At 40.3% G+C, this 14397-nt stretch overlaps 1 protein-coding gene across 5 annotated transcripts in view; it reads left to right on the top strand.

The window, feature by feature from the left end:
• Positions 1 to 14397, top strand: part of ADK (adenosine kinase) — a 298228-nt gene that overhangs the window by 86027 nt on the left and 197804 nt on the right. The window lies entirely within an intron of this gene.

Below are 14397 nucleotides of genomic sequence, written 5' to 3'. Positions count from 1 at the left end.
CCTTTGAACAAAATAGTTGCTACTTCTTTACTGAGGTTTTAATTTTCTGAAACTCCAAATGTCTTGAAAATATTTATGATAAAAATGTTTCACAGCAGAGAGAAATCTAAGTTGCATGTGTTTCATTGTACATAGCATTATAATTCTGAAATGGTTGTTTTTTACATACAGACAGCTTTCAGAGCTTTTTTGGGGTTTTTACAATGTGTTCAAACCAATTTTTTGCTTCTGATACTTTAAAAAACCTCTTCATCAGGAGGGCTCAAGTTACGGGATTTATTCTGTGTCAGTATGACTGTTGCTTGACCTACGGGGATGGCGTAGAGGTGGAACGCTGTTGATCTCTCCCATGACAGCTGATTAGAGGTCAACTTTTTGGAGGGAGTTCTGTAACTGTTTATTACCTCAGAGGCATGAAACTCTGCTGCCATTCCTACATCTAGACTTAGGAGGTTTAGAAGCAAATGCATATGCTAGACTCAGAGTTTCTAAGCTTTGGACTGTTCAAAGAGCCCAGGATTTTGTTCCATTTCTTCTTGAAGTCTCTTTGACATCAGCTAATTTATTAGTAAACTATGTTTTATACTTAACTGCCTCTTAATCTATCAGTCCAGGTGTTGTTCAATAATTATACTATGACGTACCCAGAATCAACATAGAGTCAATGAAAAGGATGAAATTTAAATCAATGAAACGTAGCGGTTTCTATGTCAATGCTCCTTTCCTATATTGATTTGGTTTTGTCAGTGAACTTTTCCCTTTACCCTGGCTCTGAGGTGAGAACCTCATTCAGCTCCGGTTGCCACTTGGGATTGTATTTGTTTCCAGAAGGGTTGTCATCTCCTAGTTTTTGTTTCAAAGAAGGTTGAAACTTCAAACGGTTGTGCGTGAATAACATAACGTCACTTAGAGGCTTTAAAAAGAGGGATGTGAGGGGTGAGAGAGGCAAAAGAGAATTCTGGAAATCTTGAAAGAAGCTGTTATTCTGTAAGCTTTAGCAGAAGAAAAAATTGTGAGGATAGAAACAAATAGTTTAAATGTAAACCAAAAATAATACTAGAAGTTCTGGAAGAATTTTTGCAGCAGTATTCATTGGCATATTTGGAGAGAATAAGTGTGTAAATATCTTAGATCTGAATAACTTAAATACACATTTATTTGTTGAAAGTAACAGGAGGAAGCACAGGCTGATTCAGGAAGCCTGACTGGTGGTTGACAAGTCAAGGACCGATAAATAATCTCAGAACTCAGGTAGTCACACTCAGAGCGAACGTGGATTCTCTGTGAGAAGACGTGTAGGAAGAAATCCTAAGAATACAGCTCTTAACTTCTCAACTTGTGTTGTGTTATAGGGGAAGCTTGAAAAGAATGCTAACAACTGGGAGGTATAAGCTAAAAAATTTGTTTGTTTCAGCTGTTTAAATGTTGGTGAGAAATAATGGCATGTTAAAGAAAAGCATCCTCGGAAGCCTGGCTGCCGTGGGATACAGCTGTCGGTAGAATGGCTGGAAATCTACAAATGGCCTCTGAAGTCTGGCAGTTGCCTTTCGTTAAAGTTCATTTCTGAGCGGGAAGAGTGTATGATTAGGGAGCGTAGTAGGAAAATTGGTGAGAAATTAATAAAATGATTGGGATTAAAAAAAGGAAGTATTTAAGAAGCAACTTATAAATAGGGTCATTGAATTGTTTGTTTCAAATAGTCTGCTTCATTAAGGGTCAGAAAAGCAACACTATGTTGAAACAAAGGCACCCAAAGGCAAAATGGGTGGGGAACTTACAGTATATAATGTGCTTAAAAAGGAAAAATAACTGTCATATGCTTCCTTACATGGAATGTGTGGTGATCATCACTCCTGTTAGACGTGCTCATATATTTGGATATTTGTTTTGTATCTGTAAAGGTAATGAGATCTACTGAAGAAAGACTGTATCTCTGTTCCTGGAAAGGATAAGCCAACTTCTGTTTTAAAAAAAAAAAAAAAAAAAAAAAAAAGAAAAAAAAAGAAAAAAGAGGGAGGGAGGGAAAAAAAGAAAAAGTCTTAGAAATACTGTATTTATCATGTGTGAGAAATTTGAGATGGTAATCACAGAAAGAGGCTATAGGGAGAAGCTCTGATTTATGAAGAAAACTGGGAAGAAAATGAAGCGTAAATCATGGGGTTTGGAACTAAAATTTAAAGCAGCATCAACTATAATGGAAATGAAGATTTTTAGAAGTTTACAAAGAATTAACCAGAATTGCAGTCAAGCTGTGAAGAGTAGAATTAGAAATTTTTTTTCTAGCATATTATCAGAAGGGAAAGATCTGAAGTGCAGCCTTGAAGGAAAGATTTGGCAGGTAAGGCACTTAAGGGAAGCTCGGTATTTTTTCAACCTTGTCCTGCAGCAGAGCAGGAGCAGTGTGCGGCGCGGGCGGCGGGGGCAGAGCGCTGTGAGACTCCCGCGGCTCCGGGCGGGCAGTACGTGGACAGGGCACCTCAGCAGGGGCAGAAAAAGAAAAAGGTCTGGACATATCAGGGACAACAGAAGGGATTTTCTGAAGAAATGCTTCTAATGTATGATGGAGAAGACAGTTTTGCAAAATGAGATGTGGAAGCAGAGTCAAAACATACGTTGGAGGGAAAGCTCTGTAAAAGGAAAGGAAGGGGCAAACGGAACATTATTCTGTTGAAAAGGAAACACGGAAAACTGCTGGATTAAAAATTGAGATGATGGAAGATAAATGATAAAGGGGCAGAAACCTAGAAATGCCCCACTCTTACTTTTCAGAAGTGTTTTTTATAAGCACAATAATATTTTTTTTTAATACCTGAAAAAGGTGGAAGGGAGTACCAAGAGCAATGTAACAGTAATAAAGAGCAGTACTGAAGCCAGTGAGGTAGGATGTTTCTGTTCAGGTTCTCTGGGACATTAAACTTGTTTGAACATATACTGATCTTGAAAAGAGTGAGGAAGTTAAAACTATTTTGGCTTGACCTGACTCACATTGTGGATGGGGGGGGGCGGGGGGGAGTGATTGAGGTATTCCAGAAATTACAGTAACAGGCATAAAAATGGAAAAGATGAAATAAATGAGATTACAGTTTAGTCATTCCTTAATGATTAAATTAACAGCAAATTATGTCTTGGAAGTACTAGTTCATATTAGGAAAGGAATAGTGACAGAAAAGTGAAGAAAGTGGAGACAGAAAAGCACGTGAGGGAAGAGACAAAACGGTTTCAGAGGATAGGAAATAAATACTCCAGAAAGAGGAAAACCAGTATACAACTCCCAGCGTTGCTCTGATTCTGCGTCCCTCGCTGTCCCATCCTTGTTTCTTCCTTGCCAATCTGATTTTCCGTGTCCGCTCTCATCTTTCTTGGGTGTAAATTTGTTTACCTGTAAGAGAAAACATGGCTAACTTCAACAGATTGAGTACTTCTAAGGCCTTAAGGAAAAATCGTAATGAAATAAATATATTTTCATTTAAGACTTTAGTATTGAGTGGAAAAATAGAGACAGACCCTAAAGAATGGAGAGAGGTGAAGAGGATAATGACAGAGGGTTTCCCGCATGCAGCACAACACAGAAACAGTTGGAATCCAGATTATCAGTAAAAAAGCAGGTAAAGCACTTAGAGGTGCCATGTTACTATTAGGCACAGTTGTTGGGAGTTTTTTTTTTCTTAACCCACCAGTAGGGAGTGTTAATAACCTCAGCCTTCGTTGGATGAAGCTGTAATTAATCAGGTGTCAGTCAGTGAAAATTGTGTGATAGTACTCTGGAAAAAGAGGGCTAGAGATGATGAACTGAATTGCAATAATTTAGTTTCTGGAATAGAAAATAAAGTTTAACTTTCTTGTTTGCTTCACTGATCTTGGCATTGGGATTATCCGTTTATGCTAATTTTTAGTTTTGCCTTGTGTTTAAAGATGAAGTTACGATGCATGCTTAAGAACAGGGAGGGGAGCGCGGGTATCAAATTGAAACTGCAGTGTGCTGCTCTGACCTTTACTTGTCTCATTAAATTTTGGCTTTATATCTAATATGATATGTGACATCTTGCTTTAATCTGAGCTCTTGCAATCCCTCCAAATGATTGGATCCATTATATTAAATCTATAAAATATGCATACATGTAACTGCATGCAGTTCATAAATAATGTATTGTTTTAGAGTTCTGCCAACAAACTAAATTCAGATTTGTGAAGACAGTATTTTACTACTTCTCAGCTTCCTTCTGTAATTTTAATTAAGACTGTGCCTGTCTAGCAACAGACATGGATCTGGAAGGGAAAAAAAATTGAATCTTTTAATAGGGCTTGTGACTTTAAAGCCCCTAAAACAGATAGCTTGCAGACAGGGCAAGTATTGCTGACCAGGCTATATTTGCATGATTTTTATCATTGTTTGTTTTGCCTTTGGAGTGCTGAGTTTAGAACTGCAAGAAGTAGTGTTTGAAGTTTTATCTTTCTAACTCAAGGGCTGGATTTCAAGTGTAAGTCAATAGAATTTTATAACTTGGCCTTTAAACAACACAACCCTGGCAACAAACAGCAAGTTTTTGTTGTTGTTTTTCTGGAAGCGCATGTAAAAAATGCCATATTCTTCATCCTTGGAATGGGTGCTCTTGGTTTAGGCTCGATTTCTTAATAGTTCATTTTCATTCTAGCAATTCTGCTCTTGCTGTGGACCTAACTTAGCAGATAGAGCCACCTATATCTTATTGTTTTTTCATCCTCAAAAAGAATTGTGGAATTCTTATTAGACAAGTTTTATTACTAGTGATGTCATGGGAACTTGGAAGAACGTAGCTTGGCATGTTTCAAGTTGAATTTGTAGGACTGACAGATAAGGGAAAAACAGAAGTAACAGTTCTCAGGAAGCCTTCGTACAGGGACTCCTGGGGCTTCACAATGCTGTTTGTACAATACACACCTCAGGAAATCTTAATGACTCCCTGATTTTTCCACGCTACCCCTCGCTATCTAATTGTTGTCTTGGTTTTTTGGGGCTGTGCAACATTTTTGCGAAGAGCCTGTGTACTGTTGTCAGATATTTAAAGAAGCTCGGTTTAAAACTGGAGTATGCGTTTGTTTACTCCTAATAATGTGTTGTTTGGAGCAACTTTTTAATGAGAGGTAATGCTAAGAGAATAATATGATGCTAAAATATGTTGAGCATTTATGTCCCGCCGCCTTCTGTGCGTCCGGGTAGTATGACACTGTCCCAGTATCAGCCTGTATTTCAAGGACTTGTAACTTCACCTCTATTTTTATTCTTCAGTGATGATTAGCTTGAGCTGTTAATACAAAGCGATTGTGCTTTTTAGCATTCTAGTAAATTGCAGGTTTGAGAATTTAATTTTTAAAAATGAACAGATTCATGCTTGTTTATAAAAACCAATTTGTGCTGAAGGCTTAGATTTCTTTGAAATTTTTACTATTTGTTATGTGAGTAATTAGCCAAACCTTGGTTTTATATTAAACATATGTCTCTACTGGGTCGTGTCACCATTAATCCAAAAATTTGTCTACGAAAAATACTTGCAGATAGAATTGCGTTTTTTAAAGAATATAAGCTGTGATCTTGTAAACGTATAAGCAGCTCGTTGCAACTGGTTCTGTGCTTCTAAAATTAGGTTTGTACGTACTTGCACAGTAGAACACTTGGCTATACATTACTTCATTTATGTGACCTAGAAAGTCCATCTTATATTAGCTCTTCAGTGTGCAGACATTTAGTGATTTCCTCCTCACTTCACTATCGCTCTGTATAAATGGGCGTATAACTGTAATGAATTTAATCTTTTCCTCACTTGTCAAAATTTCTGGATTCCCACTATACACTTGGTCAGGCTGAGGCACAGCAGGAAGAAAGGTTTGGCTTGCGAGCAGGCCTCTGATGCTCTTGAATGCGTGTAACTAGGAGAGAGGTAATGGAGGAGTTATCAGGGAGGTCACCCCAAGCGTGCTCTCAGTTTCTTGATGTCGGTGCACCTTCGCAGGACCTGTCATTGTTCTATGGAATCCACCGTGCCATCAGCTAGGAACGTTCTCTGTGCTGCTTACCGTGTGCTCAAGTTCACTTGTGCCACGCACACCTTTCTCCAAAATCTGCTCCTGCAGTAGTGCTCCCAGAAAGTGCAAGCAAGGCCCCTGAACAACTCTTTCCTGCTGCTCGGTGAAGCAGAGAACATTTGGCTGTGTATCTTTCTGTTGACCAAATGGAAATAGGTCATTTTTTCTCCAGGAGAGGTAGCCTCTGTGCTTTCTGAACCATTTGGGTTAGAATCTTAAATTCCACAGAGTTAGTTTTGGCCTTGTGCTCGATTATTCCTTAAGCAGCTTCATTACATCCCCCTACTCAGATGGGCTTGGTGGCCCCAGCAAACATATGTTTCCAATATTTTCAATAGTTCAATCCAGCTTTTAAGAAAAAGTATGAGAAAGCTCTCTAAACCATTTTCTGTTTGGTATGGTTTAATAAACTTAGGGGTACGGCCTCATCTTCTCTGCCAGAAAACAATCCCAAGGCACGTGTTTGCTTCCGTGCCAGCTCCCGTGTTTCTGCCCCGCGGTGCCAGTGTGGCGTTCCAGCAGCGGGCTCTCCCGGCAGCGACGGTGCCGCCGCCCCGCGCTCTCCTGCGAGTGACGTACCTGCTTCTCACACCTACTCAACATAACAGAAGATAAAACAGAGTTAAGACTTACAGCTAAATTTCTCCTATTTGTACCTTGCTGAAGTTTATATGCTACTAGCCCGTAAACTGACTCTCTTAAGCATCTCTCCCCAGTGCTGTGGCCAGTCCTATGGAGAGAGGCTTGTTCTTGGTGAAGGAATAACAAAACATGCCTCAGTGCTCACAAAAATGGTAATTTCAGTTTGTCTCTCTGGAAATACAGCAACGGCTTTTCCCACTAGTGCAAAGGTGACGTGCCACTGGTGGGGTCGCGGTGGACAGCGTCACGTGCCAGTGACGTAAATTCCCTGGGTTATTTATTCTCTCAAGGGCGCTCTGTCGTTCAGGTGCGTTTCCAGATTAGCCCATGTCAAACACCACAGCAGTGAGTCTGTCCTTCTGACAGGACTGACAGCCTTTCCTCCTCAGAATTATAACGTGCAGCTTGAGAAACCGGTGTAATGCCTAAGCCGACAGATACAGATACCAGAGAAATCCTGGAATATCTGAGTGCTGCCTAGATTTTCTGGAAAGCCTTAGAGAAGATTTCAAGACCTTTTACTCCACTGTTCCTGAGATCAATTTCAAAGCCTTATTCAGAACTACCTGGAACAGTTCAAAAAAACAACAAAACCCCTTTATCATTATGGCAAACTTTGCAAAATTCTAGGCAAATTTCCCCCATTTTACTAAGCTGGGTACTTTTAAAGCTTTTTTGTGCTTGTAAAGGAAGCCCACGCATTGTTTCTATGGTTATGGGTCAGGTGTTGAGAGGAAATGGCGCGGCAGTGTGCTGGAGGAGCTAACTTCTCAAGGTTACTGATAGTGAGGCTTCTTTCTGCACATGGGTACTGGTTGCATACCGGGAATAACTGTATACAGCCCTCTGTGTGTATTCGTAGGCCTGGGAATATGGTTTCAATAAATACAGCAGGATGGTCTGAAAATGAAGGTCCAAAGACCCTGCGGTGTTTTTTCAGACTCTGCAATGCCAGGTCCCTAAATTTGTCCTCTTGAAAATGAGACAGTTTTAGTTAAACCATTGTCGGTCTACAGCAGACTTTGTTATGAGACAGATGGTTACTGCTAAACATTGCAAGACAAATGTCCTTATGTGCATTGCTTTGGCACGGAATCGAGGGGCTGGCGGCTGCTCGCGTGGACTCGCTGTTTGGTGCACCAGGACCACAGCCGCTTTTCTTCAGGTCTTGTCCCTGGCCAGCGACATCAGTACGCCTGTGGGAAGAGTGTCTTTGAAATGCATCACGGCTGAAATCACTTCAGAAAAATGGTAAAGAGTTGTACAGTCACATTCCCCCTAAATCCATTCAGGTAGAACCGAAACTCTCTCCTTCTCAGTGTGTTTGAGTGAGCTTCAGTGTGCATGTGCAGCCTCTGTTCATCCATCCAAAACTGTAATTTATTTAAATGATTAAAAACCGTTTCCATATTCCAGAGCCATCAAACATCAGTCACCCACATGGAATCGGAAGGCTCTGTATAAATGGCAGCAGTTGGCTCTTCCTGGGAATGCAGTTCAGCCGCCTGCTGCTTGACTCAGCTCCTACGCCTGTTTAGCTACGTTAGCACCATGTTTTGGGGCGGTAAAAATCTGTCAGTTTTTTCAAAAGCAACAGAGGAGTTTGGGCTCTGTCCCTAAGCTAATGTCCAGCTGAGTGAGTGGACTCAAACTTCATGGATTTTTGATTTTGTTTTCCCCTGAGCCAATGCCACCTCTAACTTGTAAGCCATGCTGTATATGAGAGTGAGATTAATTAGTACATTCCCTAATTTATGCTTATCCTGAAAATGAAGATGTTTCTAGGTAACGCAGTAATTGGTGCAGGCTGGGATTTGTCCAGAAGAAATAAACAGCTGGAAGTATCAGTGAGCCACATTTAGGGGACCGGGATGCAAGGGTCCACGCTGTGAACCCTCCAACCTGTTCGTACACGGAGCAGCGAGGGGACTCCCTCAGGACCTTTGGCTCCGAGAGGCGTCCGTGCAGCGGTGAGCTGGCGGCGCCCCAGTAGCTGACTGGCGCTGCCGTCACTTGTTCCCATTAGTTGATGCTGGAAGGGGAATGACTGCTTGATCTGGCAATCTCAGAAGAGAGGGGAAATCCCTGTGCTTCACTGATTAATTTGGCATGCCACTCAGGTCTTGGGAGCTCGGGAGCTGTTTTATCCTTAGCAGCTCAATAAGTTACATAACTACATCTTTAGCAATTAATTAATGTTAAGTGATGTGATACAGTGGGGAGTTAATTGCCCTGGAAATCTGAAATGCCAAGTTACAGGGGTTTCTTGCACGTCTCTAGAAGGCTTCCTGTTGAAAGTGTGCGTTCCTCCGCCCCCGAACAAGGACACTGAAAATCTTGCTGTCAGCTGAGAACTTTCTGTAGGTTTTATAATATGCTATTCCTGGAGACCTAGTGCTTTCTTCAGAAGGTTTAAATCTATTAATATAACTTCTTTGCACATTTACTAGTTATACTCACAGGTTTGTTGCCTAAAATAATTATTTTCTCTTTCAATAACTTGTGCTCAGTCCAAGTGCATGTATGTCTGACTTTGCTCTTCTGAGCTCTGAATTTGACTTTGCTGCTAATTTGCATTGTAGCCATAGTATACCTTTATCTTTCTTATATAGGTATGATGGAGATAATAGTGGTTTATCAGAATAGAAATTTAATATAGGAATTTACCTAGACTATTTCAGAATGCAAGGGGATTAAGGACGGTAATTTGATTGGTTCATCAGGAGGGACAGTAGTGCTTTTTTTGGGACCCTGAGGATGATTTCAGGAAAACCTGTGGGATTACCTTCCCGGTCACATCAGCAGACTCTGTTCCGCTGGCCTCTGCAGTGACTGGTGTTATGTGCTGTTCTGTTCAAAGAAAGGATGTGGGATAAAGCAGTGAACTCCCAGTAGGGAAGCCTTATCCTAGGACTACTCCATCAGTAGTTGACCTCACCCTGACCCATCACTGGCCTGTAGGTATTCATATTCTCGGTATAAATGTCTAGTCTTTTTCAAAAAAGCACGTTCTAACATTTGACCTCATTGATACGCGTTAAGTTCCACAGTTTAATTAGTCTTGCTGCAAGATAGTATTTAGATGGGTTTGGCCTGTTATCATCTGAGGCAACTGAAGGAGAATATTTACGAGCATATTTACCACATATTGCTGGGGTTCTCTCAAAACAGTCATAAGACCCTAAAGGAAAAATATGCCTCTTGCGTACTCCGAATTTGTTGAAGCACAAACACGTGTGCAGCAGCTCCTCTTAGTTTCCTGTTACGTTGTACCTAGTAAGGTAAAGCGCTGAAAGTTGACAGTTTTGCGTTCACTTCAAATGCTGTGCTTGTGTTCTGCTCTCAGCTCCGAGATGTTTTTCACTGGTGAGTGAAGGAAGGGTTCTGTGTGCAGAATAGCTAGATGCTGTGTACTGTCCCTGGCTGTTCACAGTATCTGCCTTAGACTCTTCCCCCGGCCTCACACATGCCACAGTACTGGGACTAACCAAACAACGTCACGTGTGTTTTGCATTTCTTTTTCCCAAATCACTACGGATTTGCCCTAGGAAACAAAGTAAGTTAAGTAAACATGTTTGCTTCTACATGCACATTATTATGTTTTCCATTTTTCTAGTGAGAAGACCACTCTGATTTACTGAGACACCTTGAGGAGTTAGATGTGGACATTTGAGAATTGAATAGTATTTACTAATAAAAGATATACTTTATATTACATACTAGTCTATGCAAGAAGAGCTAAGTTTAGATATCCTGGTAAAATGAAATGACTACACCCAATTATACTGATTTTTTTCATGACGTTATAGTCTGACAAATTAATTCAAGAGAATTATTTACCCTTGTTCTGTCAACTGTAGTGTTAAGTGTTGAGATATATTTGTAAACCCTAAGAACATGAGTCTTTCTTTTACTGTCATTATAGTGATACAAATGTGCTGTAGGATAAATTACGCTAGTTAGTTTGTCTTTTAAAAATACACCTGAAATCACAGTGATCTCACATTCTTAGTTTGTAAAGAAAATAAATAAAGGGTTGTTTAGTTTTTTAATACAACTTTCCAGAGCTCAGCTGGACTCTGAGATGAGCTGGGATTTTCTGCCTTTTTTTCTGCGTCTTACGTGGAAAAACTCCGCTTGTCTGTAGATTACTTCCATAGTCTACAGTAAATTATTACTAAGCAAAGAAGGAGACTTGTTGACATAAATTTTTGATATTGTTATTATTCATTGTTCAAGTTTTTAAAATACTTTATGTACAGGTCGACACGACAGTGGGTGTGGCCGATCAAAACAGGTAACTTCTGCGTGGCCTCAGCAGTTCTCACGTGTGATCTCAAGACAGGTCAGTTGTTCTGTGACAGCTGCTGAACTGCTGCAGCCTGCAGGCTGAAACACCACGAGAAAATAGTGCTGGTTTGTTCTAATTTACCAGGCTGTCAGCTGCGGTGGCGCAGGACATGTGTCATGAGCAGCTGAGTTGTTCCTGCAGTGAGGGCAAGGGTTCCTGGCAGAGGGGTCGGTAGTCTGCTGGTTAAGCACTACTAAGCTCTCCCATGGAAATCTGTTCTCGCCCATGAGTCCCAGCTCTGTTCCTAGAGGAGAGCCCAGAAAATCAGCTCGTTACAGAAATCTGTAACCATTATCAGTGGTGCCCAGCTATGTTTGTAAGGGCCCCTGCCCTATTGTGAGAGGCAATTTCATCTCAGATTATTGCATCTTCAGTTTATGAACGTAGCTAATGGTAGTTGCAGCGTAGTCCAAAATTCAACATTGGTCTAGTTACAGTAACTGAAGAATTTGGATCCCCAGATTAATTTTACTAATGGTTATCGTATGTAAAACGGAGGTATCTTGATAACATGGTGATAGGTACTACCTTTTAAAATCGCTGTGTAAAGTTGCTAAATACTGCTGCTTACAACACCCACCCCTTTTTTTTTTATAAATGAGATGAGATGGTAATACATCTGATTAACCAAATCTGGAAGTTTACGGAGTGCCTATTTAAGTCACGGGGAAGTTTTTTGAATATTTTTTTCAAAACTTGATTGAATTGAAATATTCAAAATGCAAAGAAGTTAACACGGCAGGAATATGCTTATGCTACAATTATATCTGAACACTGAACTGAATTATTATATCAATAACTGCATTTTCTGAACAGTTACGTGCTTAACAATACATTAAAAATCTGTTTTTCAAAATTTTTTTGGAGTGTCACTGCCTTTTCTCTTGTCCAGTGTTAGTCACCCATAGGAGACAGGTCTTTGTGATGTTGTGGAGTCGTGGAACTGAAAGCTCGCCTCAGAAATGACATCTTTGCTTTCTGTTCCCTTTTCAGAAGGAACCAGTTCCAGAGAGCGAAAGGAAGTGGGACTCATTGTTTTGAGGGAGTCTTAATATATAAAAGTGAGGAAAACTACATTTACCAAAGGCAAAGGAATTATTCTCAAATAATTGGTCTCAAATTAGCATTTGTCCAAGTATTTGCATGTTTAGTTACGTTGCTTCTTCAGACCATTTTTGATGAAAAAATTCTTTATTTTATTACAAGCTAGTCCATGACCCCCTATACTGAGCAATTTATCAGGTTTTGCATCACTGTTGAGGAAGATACATCTACTTTTCAGATGCTTTGCAGTGGCCCTGTGAGAAAAGGCATGCCTTGTTTTTCCACTAAGCATGCTCTCGGATCCCGAGCATGACCCAGCATGAGCCAGGACTCGTGGGTCACAGAATAAAGGCAAGTTGGCAGAAATGAAAGGGAAATTTTCCCTTTCTGCTACCCTACTTCTGGTATGGATAGATAATGGCTTTAGGTATGACAAATGTAATTTTTTCAGAGGAACTAACATGATTTTAAAAACTGTAGCAATGACAGTTTTTAAATTTACATACATAATGTAAATTTGAGCTTTATGCTGGGAATGCTGCTGTGAAGTAGACCAAGTGTGATTTTCTGTGACAATCTAACTGTGCTAGAATTTTAGACTAGATGACTCAAAGCTGCCCTGCTAAAAATAAAGCAGGTTTCTGTTTTAAAATCTGAGCTGTACACATACAGAATATATATGCAAATTTTAAAAAGCCAGCTTCTGTGTATGACAGATTTGTGATGGTATTTTATTTAACTCTGACATACGGTTGAAAGGTTTAAAGATTCTGAGAACTAAGGTGCTTAAAAGGTGCCTGTGACCTAGTCACATGAAGCTACCTGACCAAGAGGCCCCTACGGCAATAGCTCTAGTATTTTTTACAGCCGAAAGAAGCTGGATGCATCAAGTCGTGAGGCAACACAGGCTTGACATCCAGGTTTCCTTTTGTTAAATATTGTGGGCAAGTTAAATTTTAGAATCAATTTAAAGGATAATAATTAAATTCCAAAGCAGCTTTGCTTACAAAATGGACAGTGGCATGGCACACTTCATTAAAAATATTGAGGTACGGTAATTGAGTACGTTCCAAGTCAAGCAAGCAAGAACAGGTATCAGTTACTTATTTTTTAACTGCAACATGATGGAGTGAAATGACTTTCGGGGCTCTTGGTTCTTCTTTTAGATCTCATTTTTCCCATCCATTCTTTGAAATATATTGGTAAACTATTTTGTTAGTCCTATCAAGGTGAGTTTTAATTATTCTTTCATCTTCTCCAGAAGGTGTAGAAGGAAGGGGGAGAATTTAACCATTATCTGACCTGCATTCTCATCAGATTTTTCTCATTTTACTAGCATCATCAGGAGTGTCTGTTCCTTTAGGGTGCTTTTAGACAGCTGAAAGCAGGGGTTTGACTGAAAAAAAAAAAAATAAATCTTTTGTTCAACAAAGATGGCAAAGACACAAAAACTTTGTTTCTAATTCATGCTCTGAAGTGCTGTCTGATGATAGAAGTTGAACTCTTTTATGGTGTGTCTGGCTTAGCAAGAAATGACCTCTTCCACTTTCCACGGTCCCCTTCCTTGCCTTTTTTGGTGAGCATGCAAAGGATGCCAAATGCTCCTAGTTGTAAAGCTATGGTTTAAAATTATATGGGTGAGGCAGATTAAAAAAGTTGAAAAACAAATCCCGCCCTGTTCCGTTCTTTATAGGGCTTTTTTTTTAATGTCTTTGCTTGGTATTTTGGGAACTTCAAATGGCTGCTGACACTAGGCAAACTCCGTGGCTTCTCCTCTTCACCCCCAGACCCCTGCAAGTGTTTGCTTTGGATTTGCTCTCTAACACAAACTCACTGCACCTCTTAGGAGTCTGGTCTTCCCTTGTTCTCCAGCTTGCTTTTCCTTTCTGTTTTCCCCATTCTGGACTGAAGAAGGGAGCATCCCTTTTTCCCAGGGAGCTGCTCCAGGTTATTGTCAGGAAAGTAGAAATACCCATCCCCTTCTAACAGAGGGGACCCAGAGTGCAGTGGCGGAGTTTCATATACTAGAAGCTTTTCATTTTGACAGTCTGCTTAGGGAGGAGCTGGTGGCTCTTTGAGTAGTCCTTGGTGTTTCATTAATGCAGAATTTGTCAGGTGCTGCTTGCGCTGCCAAGTACCACGACCCACTGCCCTTACGGACGGAATACCTTATAATTCCTTCCAAAACCGTGGCTTTGCTTTGTTTATGGAGAATGTTTGGGAGCATTGTGGTAGGACATAGGGACCAGCCTGTCCTATAGGATCATGCTTGAATTCTAGACATGTGCATCTATCTTAAG

The sequence above is a fragment of the Phalacrocorax carbo genome, chromosome 13, assembly GCF_963921805.1.
Source record: "Phalacrocorax carbo chromosome 13, bPhaCar2.1, whole genome shotgun sequence".
In the NCBI taxonomy this organism is placed as follows: domain Eukaryota; kingdom Metazoa; phylum Chordata; class Aves; order Suliformes; family Phalacrocoracidae; genus Phalacrocorax; species Phalacrocorax carbo.
The sequence above is the reverse complement of the archived record's forward strand: the minus strand, read 5'-3'. Positions and strand labels throughout refer to the sequence as shown.